This window comes from Caretta caretta, chromosome 1, assembly GCF_965140235.1.
Source record: "Caretta caretta isolate rCarCar2 chromosome 1, rCarCar1.hap1, whole genome shotgun sequence".
Taxonomy (NCBI): domain Eukaryota; kingdom Metazoa; phylum Chordata; order Testudines; family Cheloniidae; genus Caretta; species Caretta caretta.
The window spans coordinates 193,937,418-193,946,965 of record NC_134206.1 but is presented as its reverse complement, the minus strand read 5'-3'; positions in this window follow the sequence as shown (position 1 = coordinate 193,946,965).

Genomic DNA, 9,548 nt, shown 5'->3' with positions numbered 1-9,548 from the left:
CTGTGTTCAGAAGGGCATTTGAGGACACACTGAAGTCCGATTACGTAATTGCTTTCCGGAATTGGGGGCCTTAAAAATCATTTTATAAAATACAGTTAAGAAACCAATATGTTATGAATAAGGATTTCTTCCCCAGAGATAGTATTGCTGCTGAAACAAAGCTTAATAATTTTGTAGCAATTTCCATCCTCAGAGCAATGTACCCACATTAATGAGTTAATCACACCACCTGTGAGACGTTAGCCCCAATATGCAGAAGAAATAGATGATGAAGAGTGAATGAGAAAGCTGTAACTCAGTTGCTCACTTCCAGACTGCTGCTCAGTCTAACTCACATTGACATTTGGGATGGGTGAAACTCAGAATTCAGAAATTTGGTTCAGTTGTTGAAGATACACGAGCAGAGATCAAGCTGAAACCTTGTTGTCTGGAAAACAGTTAGAAATCTCACATTATCAGGTACTTGTTTTTGAAAGGGCCATAAAATTTGTACTACAAGCAGAGCTGCTTTTATATACGTACATACTCTCCAATTTTGCAGGGAGGGGAGGAAGAAAGAAGATTCTATGGCTCCTAGCAATTCCTCCGAAATGTCAAGACTCTTGGTCATACCACCATCATGACTGACCTTTTGGCCTCCCAGCATCTGCTACTGCTCAGCAGAGATGTGTAACAGTGAAGATGCACTTGCATTTCCTTAACCGAAGTGTTTTCTCCGTCTACTTAATGCAGTACACAAAAGTAACAGAAATCAAATTGCCCAGTCTAACCAACATTTATTCTACTCGTCTCATATTTTACTTGAGACAAGTAGACAACCTGGTCACGGCAGTTCCATTGTCCTGCTCATTAAACGAGCTGGACCGTAGATGCAACCATGTAATAGAGTGACATGTTTCAAGGACCTTACAGCCAGCCCATCTCCAATTTATCCCATATACCTACCTGTTAGAATGCACTCCAGCCTCTTAACTGTGACAAAGCACTTTTCAAACAGAAGTCAACTTGAAAAATAGTCAAGCCTCGATGAGAGTCAGAATTTCAGAACAACTTAGTCAATTAACATTTGAAATGTGACAACTTTTGGTACCAAAAGTTAGGATTTGCTGAGACCAATGGCTGGATTGATCAGTAGAAGGTGCCTCTCCCAACTAGACATGAAGGATGGCTTAAGCCATGGAAACTCCAGTGTGCCTCAGCTAAATCTCATAGCAGCTGCAATCTTCATTAAGTTTCAGCTCCTTTGTAGGACATGAGAGGTAGGTAGTTTTCATTTCTGAAGCTAGAGTATACCTTGTGTTATCATGGGCAATCTAGTTACATTACACAGGCTGGATGATACAAGGTGCAGCTGATGAATAGGGAAGCTGATTTTGAGTGGTAAGCCTGTGGCTGCAAATCCTTTTCATAGTCAAAACAAAAATGGATTGTATAACCAAACTCTCTGTGCTGCAACCCTATTTCCAGGCATATTGAACAGTAATCTGGGTTTGTTTGTTTTTTTTTTAAATTGCCTTGCTGTCTATTATGTACATCAGTCTGCATTTTCCTGAATCCCTGTGGACCAGTTTAACACACTACAGCCCTCAGTGAAAATGGCTTAGTTACAAATAACACTATAAGAGAAGGTGATTTAAGGCTTGCAACGAACAGGTGCTAAAACTACATGCATCTGGGAAAATCTGCACTCTGTAAAACCCTTTGTTAAGGCTAGTATACATATTAACAAACACTTGCCACAGCCACTTTAGCTCATTAGGACTAAATTAAATTACACATTCGAAGGAGGCCTGAAGAAAGGCCAAAGACTTCCATAAACTCACGAGCAGCTTGCACTAGCCTCTTGAGATGCAAATATTGCCATTTTTCCATAAGAACTGTGATCTTTGATAAATCCATCCTCTTATGCTAATACAAAAAGCTATTAGTATTCAGCAGTGCAAATGCGGGAGAGCCATTTCAAACGGGGTAAAAATAGAATGAGAAAAAATTGCTCCCTTCCAGAGTACAGAGGGAAATTGCACAGTCAGGAGAGATTTTTGCTTACAATTATGCACAAGCTCATACTTAAAGCAGGGGAAATAAGGTGTTCACTTTTCGTGCAACACTGTGGCAAATCCTTTTCATAGCTCAAGCCGATTTCGCGGGTGCTTAAAGTTAAGCATGCGTGCAAATCTTTTCAAGCTTAGTGTCTAATATACTCAGTGTGAGTGGCAGTTCAGACACAGAATTGATGGTGTAAAGAGTTATGCAGGGTGTGAACAGTATAAATAGAAACATCTAGGCAAAAAACACCCCCTCCCACTGAGGCACACAAGGGTGGGGACAGAAGGGCCAGGAAACTCAGCAAGGTTTACCACTCAGAGGGGGAAATTGTTCCCTCAGGAGGGGGATATGATTGAAATGGGCAAGCCGCTCAATCCTGCAGATGGTACAGAGCCTCCAGATGCAGGGAGGAAGGCCCATAAAAATCTGGGTTCTTGCACTCAAGTGGCTCCTTTCCCCTTGGTAGCACGGGTCTAACAGGAGCTATGGTACTACTTGCAGAACAGCATAAAGCTGTGCAGCAGCAGCCACAAAAGAAGTTAATGCTGTTGCTTGAAGCAGCAGCAACTTCTAGTGGTGGATGTGATCAGATAGGCAAGTTAGATGCTGCAGAACTGCTTGTCCCGGGCTACGCTCGCACCCATTCCAAAACCCCAGTGTGGCTTGAACGCTATGATGTGCCCACACAGGAGCTTTCTTAGAGTCCCATTAAGTGGAAAAATAGGAGGTGGGCTGGTGTTATATCAGATAATGTGCTGGGTATCAGCCTCTCTCTTCCATACCCCTTTGCGATGGTATCCAAGTTGAGTTCCTTCTGCTCAAGTAAGTGGTGGGGACAATCTGGATCTGAAGTCAGTCTGAACCAGATAAAGGATCTTTGAGCAAAAAAGAGGAATTTATCTATACAGTACACAGTTTAGAAAACAATATTTTCTTTGTTTTTCTGAAGCAAGACATTTTTTATATATTGTCATTCAGGACATTTGACGTCTTTAAGTGTTTGAGATGTACAGAGATGAAAATGCAGTTAGATACCATCCAATGAGAAATCACAAAGCAGGAAAGTTTAGAAAAACACTTAATCTGAACAAGTTTAGGACTTCATTATTTTTTTAAAATAAGACTTCAGATAACATTTTAATAACATAATAAAAAGCTTTCACGTGGGCACTTAAGATCTACAGTAGCTTTCTCCAGTAAAGACAGGTTTCAGAGTAGCAGCCATGTTAGTCTGTATTCGCAAAAAGAAAAGGAGTACTAGTGGCACCTTAGAGACTAACCAATTTATTTGAGCATAAAGGTTGTTTTTTTTTTTCATTTTAGCAGAAGTAGAAGGTAATTTCTATACTGAGGATAACAGTTGTTGAATACAGATTAGTTTTTTTCCTTATTTGATTACAGTTAATTAATGAACACTGACCTCAGAGTCAAGCATGCTGTGTATCAGACAGGAGGCCTGCAGATCATTCTGACACTTCCAACAGACTCTCCTAAAATTAAACAAGCTGTTTGAAGTTTGGATTCAGGGTAAACCTTCAATGGAGTTGTTACACAGCTCTGTATAAACATCACACAGCATGGGGTGCTAAACTGTTTGGTTAATTAGTTCAAGATCCCATCAACAGCAGTTTACCTCAAGATTTACAGGCAAAGCAGTGAAATTTGCAATTAGAGTGATTTTCTTCCTATTTGGTCTAATAGTTCTCTTGTACAGATGAGTCTCATAGCTGTCTCTCCTGAGCCTCTCAGTACCATAATCACTGAGCATTCACCCATTCAGTTTAGTCTCCACAGGATATCGAAAGTTACAGAAAGTAGACTAATCCCAGTGAGTCTTGGAATGAAACAGGAGTTCCCTGAGGGCTTTAGGAGTGATTAAAGCATACACCTGTCTGCCCCTCTAATGAGGTCAGAAAATCTTTGATCATAATGGTCTGGTTTTGTCTTGTGTAATGTGCCTCCTGAAGATCTCAGAAAGGGTGGACCTTCAGTATGATGTGATCAAACAGAAGTTACTACAGCCTTCATTAACATTATTTACAAACCTGTAGTCACAGAACAGTTAATATTACATCAAAGCAAAGTGTATGGAAATTTATTTTACTACATGTTAGTTAACGATTTGTTCATGCTGCCAGAAATTTTCATTGTATCTACATTAGATAAAATTATCACAACCCTGCAAGGAGCCACTCTTCATGATTTTGGCCTGACTAATCTGCTAACTCTGCATCTTTCTCTCCGAATCCAAAACTGCAATAAAAGGGGATCTTCCTCCCTGCCTTCTACAAACAAAATAGAGCCTGAGCCTGATGCAGTACAGCCATTAGTTGGGTTCCAACAAGTGGCTGCAGACACTGTTGGAATTAAATTTACAATTTCCATCCTACAGACCACCATGCCTGAGATTCAGAGTGCCCTGCAAGCTCTATCCATATGGATGGGTGAAGCAGAAAACAATTTCTGAAGTGGAAGTTGATTTCAAGGAGAACAAATTACACGTTATGAAGAACTGGAATGATATCACAGCTATTAAGACCAAGCTAATTGATCTAGAAAGCTGCTCACAACAATGTAACAGCAGGCTTGTGGGTGTCCCTGAGGGAACAGAGAAAAGTAAACCCTCTGAATTTGTCCCTGAACTGATAACTAAGTTGTTGGATCTGTAGATTTTTGTTTTAAGTGGAATGGGCACTTGCTGACAAGCCAGCTTTGGGAGACTGGCCTAGAGCACTGATTGTGAAGATCTTGAAATTTATCTCTAGGGATCTTATAATGCAGAAATCCGGAGGAAATAAAGGAGCTGTTATGGGGAGAACCAGCATTTAAATACTGCTTTTTCAAGATTAGGCCCATGATGTGGTTGTAAGGCAGGCAATTTTTACCCAAGTAAAACAACTGGCCAGGAAGATGAACTTCAAGTATTTTATTAAATACCCAGCAACACTCTATAATAAGAATGGTGAGATGATCGTATCATTCAGTTCCCCTCAGAAGGCAGAAAAATACCTCAAAAGTCTGCAAACTCCTCCCTCGCAAGAAGAGATATCAGTGGAATGATCCAACCCTATGGAATTTATCTATTGCTCTCTGACATGTGATATGGCTTTGTGATGCTGGCAAACCAGGTGCCAACTCCTGCCAACGTTCCCACATCTCAATGGAACACTGACAAATACATAGCTGGAATCAGTCTGGATCACCTGTGTGTTAGTATTGTTACAATAGATATGATGATGATAAGAATGTGTTTAGACTTTATTGAACGTTTATGAGTTGCTGCATGCATTAATATCACTCATAACCTCTGTATTCCGTATTGTAAGGCACTATTTGTGCAGTTGTATTGTGTGCCTCTGAGATTATGTAAATCACCAGACATGAAAGAGACCTGAATTAGCATGAAGTTCTGATCTCCAAAACAAGATATTACTTCCTGCCCACTGGGACAGGTCCATTGAAATTAGATGGACTAGTGTGAGACATTAAAGAGGACAAAATCATAGAATATCAGGGTTGGAGGAGACCTCAGGAGGTCATCTAGTCCAATCTCCTGCTCAAAGCAGGACCAACACCAACTAAATCATCCCAGCCAAGGCTTTTTCAAGCTGGGCCTGAAAAATCTCTAAGGATGGAGATTCCACCACCTCCCTAAGTGACACTGGTTATCCATGAGGATGAGTCATAGAAGTAGATTCCACCCAGCTCAAAGCACATGGCAGGAGGGGAAAAAAAACCCCAAACAGAAGGAACTGATTATCTCTATGCTGCTTGAACTCTGGGGACAATGTTTACTAGGTATAAACAAGAGATCCCCAGTGCTTAGCCTGGGTTAGCCCTAAAGTACTTACAGAGTTTGCTTTTTTATAGAAGCTTCTATCAATTTTTGAAATTTAAGATTGTAAATTTTGTGAACATATATTTACCTGCTTTAACCTTGTAATTAACTTTCATTTCCTTTTCTGACTTAATAAATCTTTACAAGCGTTGTCTTTGGTATGAAATCTAAGGTGCAACTGACTGGGGTAAGTGATGAGTCCTTTGAATATTGCTGTGATTCTTGGTGTAAGGGACCATCTATCACAAAGATAGGCTCATATGGCTGGCAAGATAGATTGGAGTACCCAAGGGGACTGACTGTGACTCCATGTTTAGGCTATTCTAATGCCTCTGGCTTTTACATTTGATAATTGGTTGGTGAAGTCTCCGTATAGAACTCACAATCAATAGGGGGTTTGGGCCCTGTTGCTGCTCTATGCAAGTTGATAGGAGCTAGGTGATATTAATAAGTTAATTCCTTCTCTCTCTCTCATTGCCATTAAAGAGTTATCATTAATTTACTGCCTGTTGTTGGGAAAGAAGCATCAATGTGAAAAAAAAATCTATCATTTGATTAGTTATGTATATTTATCACTGCTTTGTGAGATGGTGCTTCATTATAGACTAAAATATCCAAGTTCTATTGGTAATAGATGACTTCTATAGTTGCCAGTGAGGATCTCCAAGTTTCACTTTATTTAGCCACCCCCTTTGCATGTCAACTGTGTATATTTGGACTGTTAAAAGAGATTCTTCTTTGTGATTATATGGCACTAATGTGATTTCTCTCCCCCACATCTTTTCCGTTTTGTTTTTTTCCCCCACTTAATTCCTCGGTCTGCCTTCTCCCAGGCTGGCAATTTCCTTCCTATTCCTGTAGAACATGTACTGGGAAGCGATACCCTAACCCCAGGATTATATAACTTTTGCTATTTAGATATGCAAGAACTGTATGCTGCTCAGGAAAATTTGCAATTTCTCATTTATTCACAAATGAGACTATATATTTTATCTGCTATATTTTAACAATGATGGCTCCAATAATTAGCTGTCTCCTGGAATATGAGAGTTAATAACCCCATTACAAGAAAAAAAAATACTTGCTGCTTTTTTTTTTTTTAAGTGACAGTGTGATGCTCCAGGAGACACATCCGACAGGACTTGAAGCTTGTAAACTGAATAGAGATTAGGTAGGCCTCAAGTTTGAGTTGCTTTAATTCGAAAGCAAGGGACAATGCTCTACTAATATGTAAAATGTTGAATGTTAATTTTCTAAGCACAAGGTCTCACAGTGAGGCAGATTTACTGAAATTGGCAGTTCTATAATCATTTCTTCCATGCTCTACAGGTCAAGCCAAAATGATTCCACATTTTTTCATAACTAAAATGACATGGGTAACCATTCTATTATTGTAGCTGGAGATTTTAATGAAAGTGTAGACTCAGTCCTTGATAAATCTTCTCAATCTCAGTATAAAACAGTAATACTCATCAGGTACTTCATACATAAATGGCTGATTTAGGCTTACAAATATGTGTGGAGATTGGGTAATCCTACAGATAAAGATTATGGTTTTTGTTTTTCCTGAAGCTTATTCAGCTTGGATTATTTCTTAGTTTCATTAGACTTAGACTCATAGACTTTAAGGCCAGAAGAGACCATCATGATTATCTACTCTAACCTCCTGCACATTCCAGGCCACAGATTTTCATCCACCCACTCCTGTAATAGACCCTTAACTTTTGCATGAGTTACTGAAGTCCTCAAAGCATGATTTAAAGAGTTCAAGTTACAGAGAATTCACCATTTACACTACTTTAAACCTGTGTGAACGTGCCCCATGTTGCAGAGGAGGCGGTGAAATACCCCTAGGCTCAACTTAGAGCCCTCCTCCTGTAGTGTCCCATCCCCAGTCATTGGAGATATTTGCTGCTAGCAGTGGCAGATAAGCTACATGCTATTTTAGGCAGTCTCATCATACCATCGCCTCCATAAACTTATCAAGCTCAGTCTGGAAGCCAGTTAGGTTTTTTGCCAGCACTGTTCCCCTCGGAAGGCTGTTCCAGAATTTCACTCCTCTGATGGTTAGAAACCTTCATCTAATTTCAAGCCTAAACTTGTTGATGACTAGTTTATATCCATTTGTTCTTAAGTTAAACACCAATGTGGACATCAATAACTCCTCTCTCTCCCTGGGTATTTATCCCTCTGATATTTATAGACAGCAATCATATCTCCTCTCAGCCTTCTTTTGCTTAGGCTAAACAAGCCAAGCTCTTTGAGTCTTCTCTTATAAGGTAGGTTTTCCATTGCTGGGATCATCCTAGTTGCTCTTCTCTGCAGGTATTCCAGACTGAATTCATCTTTCTTAAATCTGGGAGACCAGAATTGCACACACTGTTCTAATTTTGTCACTGATTGTGGTATGGGAGTTATTGTTATATCTGATCATGCTCCAATGCAAGTGCCTTTAAAGGGCTCCGTGGTACCCATCCCCACTAAAATGTAGCTATGAAGCACTTCTCTGCTGTTTCATACATCATTTGTAAACTCTACCAAGCAGCAATTAGAATTTTTTTAAAAACTAATGCCCCAACTGCCTCATCAGCTGCCACGCTTTGGGAAGGCTTTTAATCCTTCACCTGTGGTCAGATCTCTCTTATGCCAACTTAAAAAAAAATGAAGAGTATATAGAACTGATACCCTTCTGAAGGAAATAAAGGTCTTGGCTGTAGCCTATGCTTCTGTTCCCTCCGCAGAGATATTCAGAACCCTCCATCTAAGATATGAAATCAAAAAGCTTCTGTCCCAAAAGACTGAGTTTGCTTTATTCTGTTTGAAGCAAAACTGGGATTCTGGTGAGAGAGCTGGCAAGCTGTTGGCATGCAGACTCAAGCAAAAGGCTAACAGAAATAAGGTTGTGGGCATACTATTTGCAAATGACAACAACTTGTTTACAACAGTCAGATATTAATAAACAATTTCAACAGTTTTATGCAATACTATATTTAGCTGAAGCCACAATCAGCAAAGAGGCCCTAGATAACTTTTAGTTGATTGTCTCTGCCACAGATCTGAATCTTGGAAGCAACTTTTAGATGCACCTCTAGAAATAATGCAGCTGACTCAGACTTTAAGAGAAATGAAGGTTGAAAGAGACCCCTAGGGTAGATAGGTTCCCAACCGAGTTTTACAAAAAATTCTTGAAACAAAAAACTAGATTCTTAATTACGTTTAATGAGGCCAGAAGTGAGAAAACTCTCCTGCCTATTTTAAGAGAAGCTGCAATTTTAGTTATTCCTAAACCTGGAAAAGATCGTGGACTATGTAGTAATTGCAGACCAATTTCTTTAATCAGTTGTGACACTATGATTTTGGCTAAAGCTCTTGCTATGTGATTGGATAAAATTCTGTCACACGTTGTACACATAAATCAATTAGGCTTCCTTCATAATAGACATGGCTCCGATAATTTGTTTCAACTGATTGATATTACTGCCTCTTCAAAAGATTCTAAGGAACCCTTTGTTGTCATTTCTCTAGGCGCCAAAAAGGCCTTTGACTGCATAGCCTAGGACTATCTTTGTCATGGGTTAGCAAAGTTTGGATATGGTAAACAATTTATTGCTTGGATTAAGCTTTTATACTCTAACTTGACTTGCAGTGTAATTACTAATGGTAT